This window comes from Carcharhinus amblyrhynchos, chromosome 28 (genome assembly GCF_965287045.1).
Source record: "Carcharhinus amblyrhynchos chromosome 28, sCarAmb.v2.hapA, whole genome shotgun sequence".
In the NCBI taxonomy this organism is placed as follows: domain Eukaryota; kingdom Metazoa; phylum Chordata; class Chondrichthyes; order Carcharhiniformes; family Carcharhinidae; genus Carcharhinus; species Carcharhinus amblyrhynchos.
Window position 1 is genome coordinate 20,745,590 of NC_137351.1, and position 20,120 is coordinate 20,765,709.

At 42.4% G+C, this 20,120-nt stretch overlaps 1 protein-coding gene across 2 annotated transcripts in view; it reads right to left on the minus strand.

Annotated features, from left to right (window-relative positions):
- Positions 1-20,120, minus strand: part of cgnl1 (cingulin-like 1) — a 157,281-nt gene that overhangs the window by 13,454 nt on the left and 123,707 nt on the right. The gene's annotated exons all lie outside the window — the stretch shown is intronic.

Here is a 20,120-nt window from a genome sequence, read left to right on the forward strand (position 1 = left end):
CTCTACGGTGAACACTGTTGTTCCTTTTCCCTCCCATGGAAGCTGGTATTTCTTCCCCCGTACCTAACCAGTGATAGTTTTTTTAAAATAAGAAACATCATCACAAATTTAAGTATTTGTTCAGCATTATTTTGTCAATAAATGTAATACAGCGATAGTCAATATAACACTCAACTGCACATGTACTAACCATACAGTAATTTTTTAAAAATCTCTTTTACTTCACTTCTGCAATTTCAGTTGAAATCAACATAATGAAGGGTTGGTTCCTACAATTACAAACTCTGGCAGTTTTTACTTCTTAATTGCTAAGTTTATACAGTGTGTGACGGTACTGTGCCTTTAAGAAATGTGTATAGGTCATGGGGATGATTCTCCCACTATGCCACACTAGTTTTCTGGTGCAGCGTGGCAGGAGAATCTCATGGCCGGGCATGTGCGGGATTCGTGCGTGCGTTCCCACTGCGCATGCATCTCCCAGCACCGGATTTCTGGTGCCATCAGATCTACGCTGGAAACTGGTAGGAAAACCAAGGTAAGTCATTTGCATCTATTTTTAATGTTATTTCAATGTGATTAGCAGGCTCGGAACTGAATTCTCGGGGTCCTGATCACCTCTCCCACCGCACCAGACTATTTCATTCCGACAGGGTTTACAGGAGTCCCCCACTTTCAGCTAACTATCGGGACAACTCTGCTGGAGTGAGGGGGGAGCAATTAAGGCACCCGGTGTCCCCTGGGCATCGGCATCTTGCCAGTGCCAGGCTGTGCCCCCAGCACTGCCCAAGGGGCAAAGTGTCTATTCCCAAAGGGCACCTTGGCATGGAGCAGTGCCAAGCGGGAGGGCCCTATAGGGGGCAGAGCCTGGTGAAGGCCGGGCTTAGAGAAATCAGTGGGGTATGGGGAATTCCACTGCCACTCTGCATGGGGATCAATGGGGGCAAAAGGGAGACCAACGATTGGGGCAGGCTGCGGGGAGCAGATTGGGGAGGGCTGGGGGTGCTGGTGGGGTGTATTGGCACTGTGGGTGGGAGGGTGCTGGAGATTGGGGCTGCCTGGGTATGGGAAATCTACCAGAAACCGGGCCCTCTTTCTCTGAAGTTCTGCAGTTTGAAGATATATCCTCGTCTGGGAACTGCTATATGGGAGTCAGAAGGCAGGCATCTTTTGTACTTGTGCAGAGGGATTAAAAGGCTGGAAATCTAACATCCACGGAGCATATCTGTTTTTGGTGCTAACCGGTCCTGAAGTAGGATACTAGTCTATGGGGATATTGCTTACATTGGAACGATAGCTGTTAGAAATTATACTTCATCATGTTTAAGTATTTTAACTGGTAAAAGTTATGCTAATATTTTTGTTATGTTCTAACTGTGCTCTTAAATAAAAACTACCGAGTGGGTCAACAGACTCACACCTGGAGTGAAACAAATTATGCTTGCACTAATGCCAAAACAAAAAAACTTTGGGGCCTAGACTAAGTTCATACTTTGACTTTCTGATCTGGTTCCCAACAAGTGCATAACTGTGCCTCCCAACTTTCTGCTTTAAAGCAAAGCAACATGACACTAGGATGTCTAATATCTTAACCCAACTCAAGAATACTTTAGATAGCCTTCTACTGCAAAACTCAGAATGTGTTCATTTTTTCACACTGCATCCTGCTTCGAAGTCTACATTTAACAGTTACCTTTCCAATAAGTTACATATTACTTTCCAAAATCAAATGCAAGCAAATTAAACTGGATCTAATAGGAAAAAGTACCAACTCCTACCAATCAAAACGTGTGTTGTAAGGACAGATAGAGAGGCTTCCTGATATAACACTAATTTCAACCAAGATATTCAAAGCACAGCGGTTAGCTCTGCTGCCTTACGGTGCCAGAGACCCAGGTTCAATTCACGACTTGAGACACTATCTGTGCGGAGTCTGCATGGGTTTCCTCCAGATGCTCCCATTTCCTCCAGCAAGCCTGAAAGACATGCTGGTTAGGTGCGTTGGCCATGCTACATTCTCCCTCAGTGTACCCAAACAGGCCCTGGAGTGAGATGACTTGGGAATTTTCACAGTAACTTCACTGCTGTGTCAACGGAAGCCAACTTGTGACAGAATATAAATAAACTTAACAAATTTCAATAAAAAATGAATTGGAATCAATCTGCAGCTTCTAATGTATGTATGAACATAATTAAACAGCAAAAGAAATACAAGCAGTTATGAAAACAGTATTTCAGAAAACAGAAATTGGCAAAGACACTTAGAACACAGGTGCAGTTATGAAATAATTTTCGTGAGTTTCCTATCTCCTAATTCACAAGTCCAAAACAAACACGATAAATCTTTCAGCTGCTCTATTTTGTTTCTCCTGGAACTTTTAAAACAAAAATATTTTCCCATCAAATTATAGACATTTGCTATCAAGTTGAATTCAGTTTATGGACATCACACGCACTGTTACAAATATACTGCAGACCTACAAAGGCAGTTAGAATGTATCCTATATCTAACAATACTATTAAGATTAAATGTAAAAATAAACCTTCTGTCTGCACTTTCAGGTGGACACAAAAGTTCCCATGGCATGGTTTGAAGAGCAACAATTCCTCCCAGCGTCCTGGTTTTGTCCCCAACATCACTAAAATTGTAAATGGCACAGTGGTTAGCAATGCTGCCTCACAGCGCCAGGAACCTGGGTTCAATTCTGGCCTCGGTCACTATCTGTGCGGAGTTTGCACATTCTCCGTGTCTGTGGGTTTCCTCCAGGTGCTCCGGTTTCCTCCCACAGTCCAAAGATGTGCGGGTTAGGTTGGCTGGCCACGCTAAATTGACCCTAGTGTCAGGGAATTAGCAGGGTAAATATGTGGAGTTACGGGAATAGGGCCTTGGTGGGATTGTGGTCAGTGCAGACTTGATGGGCCGAACGGCCTCCTTCTGCACTGGATGATTCTATGAAAATAGTTGAACAGGAGAAAGCTTGAAGAATTTCCTGGTTTTTAGTTGCAAGAGCCATATTTTGCAGCTGACCTCAAAGAAAGCCGCCCATAAAGCTATCGTGATCTCTGCTTTTGTTATTCAAAACTTGTGTCTCCATTCACTTTCTATCCAATTATATTTTAGCAGGCAACACAGTTTGAAATACAGCCCCATGATGGGTCTTCTTTAGGTTGCTATTGAACCACGTTTCCAATTCTGGGATGTGTGTTTTCTGCATGGGACGAAAATTGCAGAACACAAACCGGATAAGCAGACATTGGCAACTTGTCATGGCAAGCAAAGGAATAGTTTGGATATGATTAAAAATGAATGTGCCACAAATAAGATCATCAGGCCAAAGGGAACATTACAACAAGATACTCCCAAACATAATGATTGTCGAAAGAGAATGAAAGCCAAAAGTGAAGAAACAGAATAATCATCCTCCAAAAGAAACAGTTGTTTGGTGTTAGGACTAATGGGAAACAGCCAAAGATTCATCCTGATTTATAATACTGGGCCTGAAAGGCCAAAAAGTTGATTTTAGAAGCAAGTTAGCATCTGGAACTAATGATTGCAGATGTAACGTGTGCTGAAGTTGACAGAAACCTGTATTTAGGCCTGGGCTAGGATAGTTCTGTGCCCAGTGTAGGTATAGAAAAATATTTCTCACAGTAGATTTGATACAGTAATCTCAAGTTACATTCTCTTTTAGCTTTAACTCCACGTACAATGTTAGTAACAATACTATTTAGCACTGACTAGTGGTGTGCCTCAGGGGTTCGTGCTGAGACCACAACTTTTCACAATATACATTAACGATTTGGAGGAAGGAACTGAAGGCACTGTTGCTAAGTTTGCAGATGATACAAAGATATGTAGAGGGACAGGTAGTATTGAGGAAGGCGGGGGGTGCTGAAGAAGGACTTGGATAGGTTAGGAGGGTGGGCAAAGAAGTGGCAAATGGATTACAATGTGGAAAAGTGTGAGGTTACGCTCTTTGGAAGGAGGAATGAAGGCATAGACTATTTTCTAAATGAGAAAATGCTTAGGAAATCAGAAACACAAAGGGACTTGAGAATCATTGATCAAGATTCTCTTAAGGTTAACGTGCAGGTTCAGTCAGCAGTGAGGCAGGTAAATGCAATGTTAGAACACAAGAGCAGGGATGTACTTCTGAGGCTGCATAAGGCTCTGGTCAGACCCCATTTAGAGTATTGTGAGCAGTTTTGGGCCCCATATCTAAGGAAGGATGTGCTAGTGTGGGAAAGGATCCAGAGGAGATTCATAAGAATGATCCCTGGAATGTAGAGCTTGTCATTTGAGGAACACTTGAGGACTCTGGGTCTGCACTCATTGGAGTTTAGAAGGATGAGGGGGGATCTTATTGAAACTTACAGGATACTGTGAGGCCTGGATAGAGTGGACATGGAGAGGATGTTTCCACTAGGAGGAAAAACTAGAACTAGAGGGCACAACCTCAGGCTAAAGAGACAATCCTTTAATACAGAGCTGAGGAGGAATTCCTTCAGTCAGAGAGTGGTGAATCTGTGGAATCCTTTGCTGCAGAAGGCTGTGGAGGCTAGGTCATTGAGTGTCTTTTAACTCAGAGATAGATAGGTTCTTGATTAATAAGGGGATCAGGGGTTATGGAGAAAAGGCAGGAGAATGGGGATGAGAAAAATATCAGCCATGATTGAATGGTGGAGCAGACTCAATGGGCTGAGTGGCCTAATTCTGCTCCTATGGTCTAGTAACAGTTATATTAAATATCAACATAGTCCATGATTTTCTGTCGTTCAAATTATGGATAGAAATCGGAGGTTATTTGCTTGCTATGAACAATGCTCCCTGTAGGGACCTTGGAATTTGCCTTCAAATCTTTTTTTCCTGTTCTTCTTTAAGAGGAAAATTTTAATTAACCAGGCACCTATAATTTTCAACTAGAATATACCATCACATGCCACAAACTCCTGTGCTGTTAGTTCCGCATAACTGCATTAAAAAGTAATAACTGCTCGCCACCCTCTGTGTTTCCTTTGAGCATTCTGCTGGCTTTTAAAATCCATGCTGCCATCACGTAACTATTGCCCAAGTTCCTTCACCTTCCTTCTTACTGGTTTCAAATTTTCCAAAATCTAAGAAAACAACAGAAAATTCATTCATTCCTTCCAATGAAACACAAGGAACAACCTCTCAACTTTGACATTTTATAGCCTTCTGCACTCGACACTTTTGGATCATAGCCTCTGCTGGTTTGATCTTTCTTTTAATTTCTTCTTTAATTTCTCCGCTTTGCATTTGATGGCAGTTAAGCTGCTATTCACACCTCCTTAACTTGTTAAACTGTGCTTAACCCTCTCTCCACTCACACTGTCTGTACCTTTAATGCTTGATTACCTGTAAAGACTCGCATTCCAACCATTATTTTGTAAATTGAGTTTGTGTCTTTATTTGCCCTGTTTGTGAACAGAACTCCCACTCGCCTGATGAAGGGGCAACACTCCGAAAGCTAATGGCTTGTGTTACCAAATAAACCTGTTGGACTTTAACCTGGTGTTGAGAGACTTCTTAATGTATTCACACCTCTTCTAGACGCATCTTTTGTTGCTTTATCTGTCCCATCTTCACTTCCTTTGGTTTTGCACTAAGATGACCATTTGCCATTTTATCTCTCTCAGAAATGGGAACCTGAGTAAAGCTGGTAATGGGACGTACAAAAGTACCAAACAAAAGTTGAAGGCAGCAGACAAAGACCAGCGTCAAATAGAGTCAAACCACAAGCTGGAATGTTCCAAATGTTCACGTAGAAAGTATCATCCCATCCCACCAATGGCACACACTCGCTGCATGTTTCAAGGCAGCAAGGGATGCATTCAGTGGGAAACCCTGTTGGCAGTGATGGGACAAGATGATCCCACCGCTGGCCAAGGGTGGCGTTGTGCGGAGGAACATCACCCACAGATTTTTAAGAAGTGGATTTAAAGGCAATCTATCTGAATGCACACAGCATTTGCAATAAGCTGGGTAAGCTGGCAACACAAATAGAAATAAACAAGTGGGATGTAATTGCCATGATGTTGACATTGCTGCAAGGCTGGGAACTGAATATTCAAACATATTCAACATTTAGGAAGGACAGGCAAAGGCAAAAAGAGGAAAGGGATCACTGATAACAATGGATGAGATTAGTACATTGAGAGAGATCTTTAGATTGCAAGAACAACATGTATAATATCATGGCAGTAAACATTGGAGGGAGTTACTTACAGGCCACCAAGCAGTAGTTTTATTGTAAGACACGGTATCAATCAGGGAATTAGAGATTCATGTAACAAGGGTAATACGGTAATCATGGGAGACCTCAATCTACATATAGATTGGATATATTTAATGAGCACTTTGAATCACAGAATGCTACAGTGCTGAAGAGGCACTTCAGCCCATCGAGTCTACACCAACGCATGAAGTGCCCTGACTTGCCCACCTAATCCCACTTGCCAGCAGTTAGAATCCCCCTAATACTAAGGAGGACCAATTCCTAGGATCCAAGATGTGTGGGTTAGGGGACTAGTGGGATAAATATGTGGGGTTTTGGGGATAGGTAGAGAGGGATAGTCCTGTGTAAGATGCTCTGTCAGAGAGTCAGTGCAGATTCGATGAGCCAAATGGCCTTTGTCTACACAGTCGGAATTCTATGATTGTTTTCTGGAACAGTATGTTGAGGGACCAACTAGGGAACAGGCTATTTTAGGTCAAATGTTATGCAATAAAAGAGGGTTAATTAATTATCCTGTTCTAAGAGAACCCTTGGGGGAGAGTGACACAATGTGATGGAACTTTTTGTTAAATATGAAAATTATGCAGTTCAATTCGAAACCAGGGTCTCAAATCTAAACACAGGAAGGAATGAGGAGCAAGTTGTCTATCATGGATTGGGAAAACACATTAAAAGATATGACAGTAAATAGGCAATGAATATTATTTAAAGAACTAATACATTGTTCATACATTCCTTTAAGGGACAAAGACCCAACAGGAAAAGTGAATCAACCTTGGCTAACAAAAGGAGTTAAAGGTTGAACTGAATCAAAGGAAGAGGCTTATAAAGTTGCCAAAAAAAAAGTAATAAGCCTGAGGATTGGGAGCATTTTAGAATTCAGCAAAGCAGGTCAAAGGGGGATAAAAAAGAGAGAATAGAATGTGAATGCAAACTAGCAAGAAACATACAAACAAACTGTAAATGCTGCTTTAGGTATGTAAAAAGGAAAAGATTCGCCAGGACATATGTGGTCCACTATAGGCCAAGACTGGAGAATTTATAATGGACAAATGGCTGGGAAACTAAACTACTCCTTTGTGTCTGTCTTCACGGAGGAAAATACAAGAAATCTCCCGGAAATAATAGCAAACCTAGTGAGAATGAGTAACTGAAAGAAATTAATGTGTGTAAAAAAAGTAGCATTAGAGAAATTAATGGGACTGAAAGTTGATAAATCCCTGGGAGCTGATGATCTACTTCCTAGAATGTTGAAAGAGGCAGCTATAGATGCAATACATTGGCAGTCATCTTTCAAAATTCTATAGATTCTGCGATGACTCTTGCAGATTAGAAGGTTGCAAATGTAATGCTACTGATTACAGAAGGTGGAAGAGAGAAAACAGGGAATTACAGATCTGTAAGCCTGACATCACACACCAGAATCTATTATAAAGAATGAGATAACTAGATACTTAGAAAATAATAATCTGATTGGGTCAACACGGATTTATCAAAGGGAAACCATTTTGACAAACATATTGGGGACTTTATAGACACTTACAGTTAGGGGCCATTCAGCCCATCATGTCCATGCTAGTCAACAAAGATCTGATGACACTAATCCCATTTCCTAGCACTTGGCCCAATCTGGAGGATATGGATGTCACTAGCTGAATAGATAAGGGAGAACCACTGGATGTCGTGTATTTGGATTTTCAGAAGGCTTTCGTTAAGGTCTTATACAGGAAGTTGATGAACAGTGGTTAGCACTGCTGCCTCACAGCGCCAGGGACCCAGGTTCAATTCCAGCCTTGGGTGACTGGAGTTTGCATGTTCGTCTGTGTGGGTTTCCTCCAGGTGCTCCATTTTGCTCCCACAGTCCGAAAGACGTGATGGTTAGGTGGATTGGCCATGCTAAAATTAGAGCACTTAGGATGGGGGGGGGTAATATATTGGCATGGATTGAGGATTGGTTAATAGACAGGAAACAGAAAGCAGGGATGAACAGGTCATTCTCAGGTTCACAGGCTGTAACTAGTGGGGTACCACGGGGAGGAGTACTTAGGCCCCAGCTGTTCACAATCTATGTCAATGATTTGAATGTGGAGACTACATGTAATATTTCCAAGTTTGCTGATGACACATAGCTAGATGGAAATGAGAATCATGATGAGGATACAAAGAAGCTTCAAGGGGACTTGGACAGACTAAGTGAGTGGACAAGAACAGGCAGATGGAATATAATGTGGATAAGCGTAAGGTTATCTAGTTTCGGAGGAGAACCAGAGCTGCAAAGTATTTCTTAAATGGTGAGAGATTGAGAAATGTTGATGTCCGAAGGGCCCTGGGTGAGCTTGATCATAACTCACTGAAAGCTAACAGGCAGAGAGCCGGACAGTAGTATATTGGATTTCATCACAAGAGGATTTAATACAACAGTAAAGATGTCTTGCTTGAATTTATATGAGAACTTGGTTAGAAAGCACCTGGAATACGCTGTATAGTTTTGACCCCTTTTCCTAAGGAAGGATATACTTGCCATTGAGAGATTGCAATGGAGGTTCACCCGACTCATTTCTGAGATGGAAGGATTGTCCTATGATGAGAGATTGAGGAAACTGTATTCACGAGAGTTTAGAAAAACGAGAGGTGATCTCATTACAAAATTCTTAAAGGACCCAACAGGGTAGATGCAGGAAGAATGTTTCCCCTGGTTGATGATAATCTTGGGGCGGCACGGTGATTAGCACTGCTGCCTCACAGCCCCAGGGATCCGGGTTCAATTCCCAGCTTGGGTCACTGTCTGTGTGGAGTTCACACGTTCTCCCCGTGTGTGCATGGGCTTCCTCCCACAGTCCAAAAGATGTGTGGGTTAGGTTGATTGGCCATGTTAAATTGCCCCTTAGTGTCCCGGGATGCGTTGGTTAGCGGGATTAGTGGGGTTGCAGGGAGAGGGGCTGGGTGGGATTGTTGTTGGTGCAGGCTCGATGGGCCAAATGGCCTCCTTCGGCATTGTAGAGTTTCTACAATTCCCAGCATTTTCTGTTTTTATTTCAGACTTCCAGCATCCGCTGTGCTTTGTTTTGGCAAATCAACTTGTTCCTCAGCAACCCACGCCTTCCTCTTTCAAAACAATTCTTAAATCAACTCTCTTCAACTACATCTTCAGCGTGTAAGATATATAAAGGGTGGAATGTTAGACATGAGCCACATTGTAAGCCTAGGTTTCCATTTCAACTTCTAATCGGAGTGGAGATGGTTACAGAGGCTGCAGTGGCTGCAGTTTGCAGTCAGTGCGAGTCAAGTATTTCAAGAGAATTTATTTAAACAGTAACACTAGAAATTGGATTGGGACCTTCCAGCTTTGTGCAGGGCAGTACCACGCTGAATAATACAGTTATGTCTGGATCTGCTTCAGAATGACAGGATAAACAGAGCTCCACAAGTCCATGATCAATGGACCATAATAATTGCGTTGATAAAATCAAATCAAATTAGTTTCCTCGTATGGTGGATGATGTAGGGACCTTGGAAAAGATTCTGAGTAGGAGCCTGAAGATGGATTCCCTTGCTTGAACAATCTTGAGCTATTCACACAGGCTTAAGAAGGTGGGTTCATGTACCACACCAACAGCTTGCATCAACATTGCAGCTTTAGGGAAGCAAAGCAGAAGATCCCAAGAGGTTAAAAATGTTATTGGATGAGTTTGTCTGTCTGCTTAGAAAAGGAGGGATTAAGACAGGAGAGCAAAAGCTGATCAAGGAGGGACGTTTTCAGAAACAACTTAAGGAGAAGGGAGAGAGGTGCAGAGATTTTGAGATGAGAGAACATTAGAATACAACAGGTACATGCTTAGACTGTCCAAAATTTTGCTGTCAGTATGAATAACATGGGTGCAGACAGGCTTTGCTTGCATCGAGCTTGTTATTCTAACACTCAATAAGATTCTATTTTACTTAATGGTTTACTTAGCCACAAGTTCAGTAGTTAATGCTAATAATCATCATCATGAAACCTAACATTTAACTCCATGGTTTAAAAAAAAGTATGCTTTTTTTATAAAAATATGTGCATCAAAGCTTGGAAGCTAACCAACCTGCTCTCAATGTCCCTACACATAGTTGGCTGTAACAAAACAAGAAAGGACTGAGTTGATGGTCCCTCCACCAGCACAGTGGTTAGCACTGCTGCAACACAGCACCAGGGACCTGGGTTCAATTCCCAGCTTTGGGATTTGTCTGCGCGAAGTCTGCACGTTCTCTGTGTCTGGATGGGTTTCCTTCAGGTGTTCCGGTTTTCTCCCACAGTCCTGTTGTTTAGGTGCACTAGCCATGCTAAATTCTCCCTTGGTGCACCCAAACAGTGTGGCGACTGGGGGATTTTCATAGTTTTATCCCATCGAGCCTGCACCAACAACAATCCCACCAGAGCCCTATACCCGCAATCCCACATATTCACCCTTCTAATCTCATTGATACTAAGGGACAATTTATCATGACCAATCCACGTAGCCCACACATCTTTGGACTGTGGGAGGAAACCGAATCACCCGGAGGCAACCTAATCTGACATGGGGAGAACATGCAAACTTCACACTGACCCAAGCCAGGAATCGAACCCAGGTCACTGATGCTGTGAGGCAGCAGTGCGAACCACTGTGCCACCATGTTGTCCCTTATGCCACCGTGCCACCCCTAATTTTCACAGTAACTTCATTGCGGTATATAAGCCTACTTGTGACACCAATAAATAAACTTAAAAACTTAAACAGAACAATGAGGCTGGAAACTTACCTATTGCGGAAATCTGTGATTTAAAGTTTTAAAAAATTTTTAAAATTAGAGGTCCCTTTTAAAATAAAGACATTTCATAGTGCCTTGGCTTGTATATCAATGCAGCCACTTCATGAGATATTTTGACTCGCATTGGAAAGTGCCAATTTTTGGCTTAGAACATTAATTTACAGCATACTTACAACACAATTGTTGCATTTAATTTTACAAAGACATTTACTAAATCATTTCATGTTTTATTTCTCGAGTGAATTTAAAATCTTGCTGCAATAGCTTTGAAAATATAATTGTACAGCCTGCCTAAAACATTTGAGTGCAAAATTACTTTGCAGCATTTCTCCCAAGCATCCCTATCCCTGAACTATTTATTTTTGCGGAGCTTAAAGTTATTTACCTCTTAGCTGTAGCAAAAACAACTCATTTTTCCCACATTTATTTCAAATCAAAGAGATTAACAATAGAGTCATTGCTGCCATAGATTTTTTTTTAAATATTATGCACTGCTGAATTCCTACCTTCTAATTCTGTTCCATTTCATCCATTACTTTTTAATGTTTAATGGAGTAGTTTTCTTTTATTATTTGGCATCCACATTCCTCCTGCTCTTTGGCTGGAATGAATTATCCTCTTCAATAGATCCAGAAATGCATCTCTTCAGTAAATCAAAACTTTTCAAAGCTCAAACCTTGATTAGGATCCATTTCAGCTGTAGTTTTCATGCATGACCACGCTCCCACCTCCCCCCACCAATTAAGATGAATCAGGGCCCAATTTTTTAACCCCCCGTCTACCAAGCCATTCTACAGCACACAAGGCGGCCATTCGGCCCATTGCATTTGCACTGACCACAATCCCACCCAGGCCTCATCCCCATAACCCCAAACCGGTAACTCCTATTTTTAGTTTCCAACACTATACGGCGAGGTATTCCACAGTGACAGTCACACAGAGATCTAGAAAAGTCCAGCCAGATATGATTTAGGAGGGAGAAAGCTAAAAGATGTTAATTATTTGCAAGCTTCTGTTCTGGAAGTTGCTTTCCAAATCACTTGTTGCAATGGCTGAAATTTTAACTTGGACCATGAAGCATAGGAGCAGAAGTAGGCCATTCAGCCCATCAAGTCTACTGTGCTATTCAATGAGATCATTACTAATCTGATGTATTAATCCTCAACTTCACTTTCCTGTCTTATCCCTGTAACCCTGGATTCCCTTACTGATTAAAAATCTGTCTGTCTCAGTCTTGAGAATTCCTAATGACCCCCGCCTCTTCAGCCCTTTTGTGGTAATTCCACAGATTCACTACCCTCTGAGAAAATCGATTCCTCCTCATCTCTGTCTTAATTTTACTTTTAAATGCTATTGACAAAGTCCGTGAATGGTAGAAACCAATTCATCAAATGCGATGCTAACCACTGTGCCACAGCATGCACTGCTGCCTCACAGCACCAGGGACCCAGGTTTGATTCTTGGTTTGGATCACTGCCTGCACATTCTCCCCATGTCTGCATAGGTTTCCTCAGGATGCTCCAGTTTCCTGCCCCGGTGCTAACCACTGTGCTACCATTCTGCCCACGATACTAGACATTTGTTTAACATCTCTGCCATTTTATTATCTTCCCATTATTATTTCTCTTGTCACTGCATCTAAAGAACCCATTTTTACTTTATTCCTTTTGACAGGGTCGTAGAAGCTCTTACAATCTGTTTTTTCTATTTCTTGCAACTTAACTCTCATTCTATTTTATCCTTTTTGATCAATCTCTTTCTCACTCTTTGCTGAATTTTTAAATCCCCACAATCCTCCAGACTAATTTTATATTCCTCTAAGTTTCAAAGATTAAACCAGTTGAGCTGTTTAGGATGATTAAAATATTTGAATGGGTAGATGTAAATTCATTTTCTTAAGAAGGCTGAGAGAAAGTAAGAAATAATAGATTACTAGAATCTGCTATAAGGATGACACGGTGGCACAGTGGTTAGCACTGCTGCCTCACAGCTCCAAAGGACCCAGGTTCGATTCCCAGCTTGGGTCATTGTCTGTGTGGCATTTGTATGTTCTCCCCACGTCTGTGTGGGTTCCTCCGGGTGCTCCGGTTTCCTCCCACAATCCGAAAGATGTGCTGCTTTGGCTCATTGGTCATGCCAAATTCTCCCTCAGTGTACCCGAACAGGTGTCAGAGTGTGCTGCTTAGGGGATTTTCATAGTAACTTCATTGCAGTGTTAATGTAAGCCTGCTTGTGACTAATAAACTTTAAGCTTTACTATTGGAGTACATACCAGCACAATAAACCACACTAATTGATTCTGATTACTATGGTATAAAAATGTAGAGCCTCTTGGGATTTGTCTTCTTTCCAGCTACTATTTGTAGATTAACAATAAATTATCTTGCCACCTTTAGGTTGAAAACAAGCCAAAATTTGTCAAGCAAGCTTTCCCATTTTAGGGAAGAAGATTCCACCAGTTAGGTGACACATCATCCTCTCTGAATTTATATTTGCACAATGTGCAAAGGATACATTTCTTCCTGTCATTTGATAGCAATGGGGAACACATGCCACAAGCCTTCTGTTTGAACGCAGCCAAACAAGGTCCTGCTTCACAAGAAACAAGTAATGGTCAAGTTTCTTAATGCATTTGTTCTTCTAGCTACAGGCGGTTACAGTCTACATGAAATATTTGTTCCATTTCAAAGTAGAAAGTGAAGCAAATGAGGAACAGCTACCCAAGATAAACTTGATTTCTTTTCTCGATCTTAAAACAAAAAGCCAACTGGCCCAACAAAGTTTACCCTTCCATAACTCTCCCAAATTATCAATCAATTGTACCATGAACCTCAACACAAAACTAGAATCTTGCACAATTATTCAAAATTTATGACATCTTGCATGAAAAACATGACATTTAATCTTTGATCCCAATTAATATTTCACAAGTTTACATCGTAATTCTAGAAAATAGGGGAGAAGATTTACAATTATATAACATCTTTAATGTCATTCCAAACTACAGCCAAATAAATAATTGTGAAGTACAGTCACTGTTGTAATGTAGAAAATATTGCAGTGAATATGCACAAAGCAATATCTCACCATGTGATAAAGTCTCAGGTGGAATTCTCCCCAGCCCCCACCGGCGGGGTCAACGGCAGGGGTGAGGGGGAAGAGGGGCAGAGAGAGTTTAAAGTTTATTTTTTAGTGTCACAAGTAGGCTTATATTAATATTGCAATGAAGTTACTGGGAAAATTCCCTAACTGCCACACTCCAGCGCATGTTCAAGTACACTGAGGGAGAATTTAGCATGGTCAATGCACCTAACTAGCACATCTTTCGGACTGCAGGAGGAAACCAGAGCGCCCGGAGGAAACCCACGCAGACATGGGGAGAATGTGCAGACTTCACATACACAACGACCCAAGCTGGGAATCGAACCAGGTCCATTGTGCTGTGAGGCAGCAGTGCTAACCACTGTGCCGCCTGCAGAGAGAGAATTTAACAAGAGGTCCAAAAATCAGATGTGTGCTGGTGTTAGCTTTCCAACATAATCTTCCACTGGTGCCAACTATGCTGGAACCAAAAACCCACCAGGGACCAGTGTGAAGCTAATTTTCATCTCAGTAATGGGATGCGGATGAAGGCCCGACCACCCACGTCCAATTCTCCATGATGCCAGCAGGAAAACATGCCAGCGGGAAAACACACCAGCAGAAAACACTTTTGGAACATCGTGATGGGCAGATGTCTTGGGACTCGCCTGAACAATGCCTGAGGCAGCCTCCAGAATTCAGGTTGGAGGCCAATGGCAACCCGAGAGGCCCGAACACCATTTACAGTGGAACACCATCAGCAGGTGTATCTTCCAAATTCAGTGTCTTGGAGGCAGTCCATCTTCCAGCCTTAGAATGTTCCGGGAGACCCACCTTCATTTTCAGGAGGTTCCTCTTTGATGGTCAGTGGTGTTAGGCACTTTTACAATATGGCACCCGGATAGGATGGAAGATTATGTGCCATCAGGCCTGCCCCACCAAGGAACACGACGCAAAATGCCCAGTTGCATAGTTAATGAGATCAGGGCCAGAAGATTTGTCATGTTTTCCTGCCAGCCTCTGAAGTGGGAAAGACTCCATGTTCTCACCCCCAGTTCCCAGATGGTAAACTTCTGTCCCAGATAATTTGTTTTAATTATGTAGTTTAAGAATTAAAATATTAACTACAAAACCAAGGGTAAATCTTCAGTTCTTCTTTGTAATAGTACCATGGGGATTATTCATATCTACCTGGGGGTAGGGGTTAGTGGGGGGCGGCGGGGGGGGCTCAATTTAGCATCTTATCCGAAGGGTCAGGCTTGATTCTCCTGCTCACGGGCAGCACAGTCACACAGTGGTCAGCACTGCTGCCTCTCAGAACCAGGTTCAATTCTGTCCTTGGACATCTGTCTGCGTGGAGTTTACACATTCTCCATGTGTCTGTGTGGGTATCCTCCAGGTGCTCTGGTTTCCTCCCACAGTCCAAAGATGTGTGGATGGATTACCCATGGTCAATATGCGGGGTTACAGGGACAGGGTGAAGTGGATGGCCTGGGATGCTCTTTTGGAGAATCGGTGCAGATCCGATGAACTGAACGCCTCTTTCTGTACAATGGGGGTTCTTTGGTTCTCTGTCTCTGGAGCTGACAATTTGAGGAAGATTAAAATCAACTTAATTTTCAAGAAAAAATTTTCACGGGGCTCCCAATACACTCATGCCCGAGTTGAACATCTAGTTCCTCAATGTTTTCATCTAAATCTTCAATAGGGGTAGCACAAGGGAGAGGAAGGACTACTTTTCCCAAAAGTTTATGCATCTGTGGAGTTCGCTACCCAGAAGTGTGGTGGATGCTGAGACACTGAGTAAACTTGAGGAGTTAGACAGATTTTTAATTGGTAATGGGTTGCAGGGTTATGGGGAGAAGGAGCATGGTTGAATGATGGAGCAGACTCGATGGGCCGAATGGCCTAATTCTGCTCCTTTATTTTATGAACTTATAAGATTTATTTAAGGCGGTTGGATGAACACAATTTGTTCATGAGAACTATCTTGCTGATCTTGCCAATCAGGATGAGAGCGAGAAGCAGTGGGCATCTAGGATACTGATGAGTTTTTCAGAGTACTATAGGTGCATCCAAGTGCAAGTCACAGCTTTCCAATATGATTGGAGCAGTCGACAATCTATGCAATGCATTGAAAACAGGTCACCAGTAATTCTGGAATAATGACTCATTAAGTAAAGTAACCTGAGAAGGAACTCCAGCTATCAAAGCAGATGGTGGTGTCCATTATGTAGTGAATCCTTAAGCATGGAGAGCAAGGATGTGAGTATGAAAGCACAAATGAAATATATTTGCCTTGGCACTTACTACTTTCATTGATAAGCCATGTGTTTCTGCTTCAGAAAGATACTAAGATTATTTTTTGAAGCAAACAAAAGGCTCAAACTGATTCACCGCACTGTTGGAAAGTCTGTTAACAGTCTGAAAGGAATGACTCTACCTCGTAACAGTGTACATTTCACAGTAAGGAATGCCATGGCATGAACATTTGAATGCTCAAATTTTCTGAAATATGACGGGTGCTATTTCCAGAATTGCTCCCCATGAGAGCATTGCAGCAGCATGTGAAGGATGCAAATGCGTCAAAGCTACGATGGCCAATGCCCAGTCCTGCAAAGGGTTAAAGACAGAAGTTTGAATGCGGCCGCAGCTCAGAGTAAACACAGAGGCTGATTTTCCAATCTCGACATGCCTACCACAAATCGCACCAATCCTGGAGAATAGCGTGCGGGCCTAAAAATCCACACTCAGCAACGAACAGTTTGCAATCGTCCTGATCCCTCAGTAATGGAGCAAACTGGATCATGCCCAGAAGGCGCGTAAAAGCAATTACCATATTTAAATATGCATAGTCCATTCAACACCTAGCTCCTGGGGTCTTCCAGCCTTCAGACACGGCGCAAGAATGGCGAGAATCATTGCTGGTCTCCACCAGCAGAGACCATGCACTATGGCCATGGTGGGGGGCTTGGAAGGCCATTGATGCCCTGGGTGCTTGGGGGCATTGCCCAATGGGCAGTGCCTACATGGCACCTGGCAGTGGCCACCAAGCAGGTGTAGGTGTGATTAGACCACATCATATTCCCACAAGGGACTGGAACATTCATCCTTCACCTCAATCAGTAAAAAAGTCAAACAGGCACATGCTCAGTTAAAGACATGGCAGGACAGCAGCTCAAACTGGTGTATGGTGATCAGTTTGGCCTGTAACAAGATTAATCTCATGCTTAGATGAAAACTTGTTGTGTATGGCTCTTTGACTAAGATCAAGCCCAAATCAGCTGTAATGCCGTAAGATCATAAGATATGGAGCAGAATTAAGCCATTTGGCCCAGGGAGTCCGCTCCGCCATTCAATCATGGCTGATAAGTTTCTCAACCCCCTTCTTCCTCCTTTTCCCCCGTAACATTTGATCCCCTTTTCAATTAAGAGCCTAATTACACTCAATGACCTGGCCTCCATAGCTTTCTGTGGCAATGAATTCCACACATTCACCACCCTCTGACTGAAGAGCACGGTGCCTGGATCTTGTCAACTTGGATCTGGTATGTCTCTCTTGTGGGGACCATGAATTGGATTCAATTTGAATTCAATTTGAACTTTGGAGCAAGCAAGGAGATGGATGAATGGCTTGCTCTGTGCTTTGGCAATGTAAAATTAAGAAAGGAATTTAAAAAAAACTTGGGTGTGTATGGACATTATTAAAACTACTTCTGCACAACTGTTCTTTCCAGTATCCCTCCAGGATAGTAATGATTTTATGTTGCTGTTAACTTGTCTCACATCTTTGAAGTGACATATATAGCAAGCTGCCTCTTGTGATTTGTCAACAGTGTACCCAACAACAATGTATCTTAGAACAGCAATCTGTAAAAGCCATTTCTTGTTAAAAAGACAAACTTCAGACATAAATATGTATTAATTACCGAGACACATTCACGTCTTGTTATCGCCAAGGGGAATATGCTGTGGCCTAATCAGACCATACAACAACAAGGTCAATTGAAATGTCAATTATCAAGAATTCATGAAAGCAATTGAAACGCAACGTGCCTACAGGTCATGTTTATCTAAAATTAAAGAATGATTAAGTGTCAGAATACAATAGAAAATTGCATACAGAACGAGTGGGCATTGTAAGTATCCCTTTAAATTTGGAATATGAAGTGAACTAAGTACATCCTGAAGCATTAAATGATATGCATTAGAGTCAGCTCATCTTGCAAGAAGAAGAAAACATTCCACGATCTGAAGGTCATGTCAGTTGTTAGGATTCGACGTTAGCATTTATTTCCTTTCTTGCATAAACTGATTAGCTCTCCTCCGAGCTTATTTATTCTGCGCTGCCTCTGTACAACCACTGTGCCGATAAATGCTAGAGGGACCTGAGTCAGCAACAACGGAACAAGCTTAAACCAGGCAAAGCTAATGACATTTGATGGTGTGTTCGGGCTGGTGGGACCTCATTTCCACTCTAATTTAGCTGCCTCCCACACCTGGTATCGCTGGTGGAGCAGGTGCAGAGTAATCAGCGGGGATCTCATCAGCGGAACCAGTGATGGTAAAGCTTATCTTCCCTTTTACTTTCAGCATTGCCGTGGTAACGTCCTTACATCTGACAGGCAACAAGAACACAGAGTGCGACGCTGGGTCTTTTTCATCTTAATAAGTGGATTGTTACAAGATGCCAAGAATTGTTGGGGTTGGCAGGAGGCGGCGTACGTTCCTCCGCCCCATTCTCTACATCGCAAGGGAGTACGTGAAGGAGAGGTTGTGCGGGTGAGGTGGCCAGCACGGGTGGAGAGGGAGAGAAAGATAACACAGACAAGGAAGTGCTAGAAAAAGGGAGATGGAAGATGTGAAGAGACGAGGCACTATCTCTCCGGCCATTCATGCCCTGCTGTGGTTGCAAGACAGGACAGAGAATTTGGCGCTCAACCAAATCCCTTCCGTTCACTGTAGCAGGACCAGAAAATACCACTGGTGTGAACAGCCAGAAGATTTGGCCCATGATGTCTGAGCCAGTGGTGAGGAGAAAGACTTGTCCAGTAACATATACAAACAAAAATCATTTCATTAGCGAATCAAAAAGGTAAAAATGCTGTAGGCTCCCTAATGCAATTAACCAAATTCATCAATGATTCCATGTTCTCTGCAGGCAAATTATAAACTCAGATGTTGCTTTACCAGATTGGAAGATAGTACACGTTCAGCTCAATGCAGGATTTAGAAAAATATTGAGGGTGGTACAGTGGTTAGCACTGCTGCCTCCCAGTGCCAGGGACCCAGGTTCTATTCCCGGCCTCCGGTCACTGTCTGTGCGGAGTCTGCACATTCTCCCCGTGTCTGCATGGATTTCCTCTGGGTGCTCCAGTTTCCCTCCACAATCTGAAAGACACGCTGGTTAGGCCATACTATAAATTCTCCCTCAGTGTACCCGAACAGGCGCCAGAATGTAGCAACTGGGGGATTTTCACAGTAACCTCATTGACGTGTTAACATAAGCCTACTTGTGAGACTAATAAATAAAAAAAAGATCAATCCCAGCTAACATAAATAGTATATAACCAGAACCCCTTTTAGGTTTTCTGGACCATCTCTTTACAGCTTGAGCAAAGATTTCTAGTATTTGCACAACTTTGTATGTGAATTGGCTCCTGATTTTGCCTACAAAATGACAATGACCACACTTCACCATTAACTCAGAGAGTGAAGCACTTGAAGTGCCCCATGGAGTTGAATAAAATGCATTCCTTTCTTTAATCTTCCACATATTCTGGGTAAGGTTCTATGCAATGCACTCCATCAATTACAAGCCCTTCAATACTAAGCCACTTAAATTTCATGCGTTTATTGAGTATTTCACATATTCTATCATACAAGAAATTTCCTTCTGGCAGCACTGCAAAATGACTGAAAATTATCTTCACCAGCAGAAGCAAACTGATGGTAAGGCAAAGTTGAGGACACAACTGAGAAAAATAAGTATAATTTTAC